Source organism: Raphanus sativus, chromosome 9 (genome assembly GCF_000801105.2).
Source record: "Raphanus sativus cultivar WK10039 chromosome 9, ASM80110v3, whole genome shotgun sequence".
NCBI classification, from domain to species: Eukaryota; Viridiplantae; Streptophyta; class Magnoliopsida; order Brassicales; family Brassicaceae; genus Raphanus; species Raphanus sativus.
The window spans coordinates 28,187,586-28,190,293 of NC_079519.1; positions in this window are offsets into that span (position 1 = coordinate 28,187,586).

The following is a 2,708-nucleotide window of genomic DNA, read 5'->3' on the forward strand; positions in this document are numbered from 1 at the left end:
CGACCCCAACGACGACGACGGAGGGTCTTGACGACTTGGACGGTGCTTCACGGTGGCTTGGAGACTTGATTATATTGTGGACCTAAAAGGTACATGATCCGACTAAAATGACATAAAGACCTTACGGAAAATATCATCACTTTGATGCTTATAATTTTTTACAGATGTTTGTTAGAAGAACTTTTTTTATTATTATCTAATCAGTAAATTTGAACTCTAGCAATCATTTGAATATAGTTGAGGATATTTCTTATCCTTGTTCTTCTGTATATTTTCGAAACCAAACCTCACTCAAACTGATATGATAGCATTGGAACAATACATTTAAACTGATATGATAACATATCAACGATAAGCAAAAAAAAAAATCTGATAGCATATAGTCGTTTATCATAACTATAATGAAGATACTTGATGTATATTTTAAAAGTGAAGATGATATCTCTTATATATTAAAAGAGAAGTATTAGCTTTAATGCATTCACACTAATTTCGCCACGTGTCGCTCTCACAGTTAATTTAAAAATCGATTGAACATAATTTCTATAAATTGTTTTTCCTATCCCTTATATAAAAGTTACGGAATTACCAAATATGACTAATATATATATATATATATATGAAAATTAATGATTCTAATAAATAAGATTTGATAACAATTTATATATCCTCCATCATTTTTGTATAATTGTATATTATTAAAATAAATTAAACAATCAAATTAGCTATAAAATTAAAAGTTTAGATTTTTTCTTATATGTTATATTTTGAATTTGAAAAACCGACAATAAATTACTAAAACTATTAAAATTATTACGTTAAAAATTAATGATCAATGGTTTAGCATCCTTTATATATTAATGATATCTCATGTTTTTATAGGTTTTTAGATTCATATTTTAGGTTATTATGATCATTTTAGGTTGCATTTAGATGTATATATTGCATTTGCATACACATTTGCATATCACAGGGTCTAAAATGCACAATTGAAAGTTTTGGGTGAATTCGCAAAGGCATTTCTGCAATTTTAAGAGTTTTTGGGGCGAATGCGCGAATAAGCAAGACTCTAGGGACCAGATTTGCAAATAATCTAAAGTTCTCCATTGGAGACTATCGAAGCTTTTCTCTTCGCAAAACTCGACCCCAACGACGACGACGGAGGGTCTTGACGACTTGGACGGTGCTTCACGGTGGCTTGGAGACTTGATTATATTGTGGACCTAAAAGGTACATGATCCGACTAAAATGACATAAAGACCTTACGGAAAATATCATCACTTTGATGCTTATAATTTTTTACAGACGTTTGTTAGAAGAACTTTTTTTATTATTATCTAATCAGTAAATTTGAACTCTAGCAATCATTTGAATATAGTTGAGGATATTTCTTATCCTTGTTCTTCTGTATATTTTCGAAACCAAACCTCACTCAACTGATATGATAGCATTGGAACAATACATTTAAACTGATATGATAACATATCAACGATAAGCAAAAAAAAAATCTGATAGCATATAGTCGTTTATCATAACTATAATGAAGATACTTGATGTATATTTTAAAAGTGAAGATGATATCTCTTATATATTAAAAGAGAAGTATTGGCTTTAATGCATTCACACTAATTTCGCCACGTGTCGCTCTCACAGTTAATTTAAAAATCGATTGAACATAATTTCTATAAATTGTTTTTCCTATCCCTTATATAAAAGTTACGGAATTACCAAATATGACTAATATACTATATATATATATATATGAAAATTAATGATTCTAATAAATAAGATTTGATAACAATTTATATATCCTCCATCATTTTTGTATAATTGTATATTATTAAAATAAATTAAACAATCAAATTAGCTATAAAATTAAAAGTTTAGATTTTTTCTTATATGTTATATTTTGAATTTAAAAAACCGACAATAAATTACTAAAACTATTAAAATTATTACGTTAAAAATTAATGATCAATGGTTTAGCATCCCTTATATATTAATGATATCTCATGTTTTTATAGGTTTTTAGATTCATATTTTAGGTTATTATGATCATTTTAGGTTGCATTTAGATGTATATATTGCATTTGCATACACATTTGCATATCACAGGGTCTAAAATGCACAATTGAAAGTTTTGGGTTGAATTCGCAAAGGCATTTCTGCAATTTTAAGAGTTTTTGGGCGAATGCGCGAATAAGCAAGACTCTAGGGACCAGATTTGCAAATAATCTAAAGTTCTCCATTGGAGACTATCGAAGCTTTTCTCTTCGCAAAACTCGACCCCAACGACGACGACGGAGGGTCTTGACGACTTGGACGGTGCTTCACGTGGCTTGGAGACTTGATTATATTGTGGACCTAAAAGGTACATGATCCGACTAAAATGACATAAAGACCTTACGGGAAAATATCATCACTTTGATGCTTATAATTTTTTACAGATGTTTGTTAGAAGAACTTTTTTATTATTATCTAATCAGTAAATTGAACTCTAGCAATCATTTGAATATAGTTGAGGATATTTTCTTATCCTTGTTCTTCTGTATATTTTTCGAAACCAAACCTCACTCAACTGATATGATAGCATTGGAACAATACATTTAAACTGATATGATAACATATCACACGATAAGCAAAAAAAAAAATCTGATAGCATATAGTCGTTTATCATAACTATAATGAAGATACTTGATGTATATTTT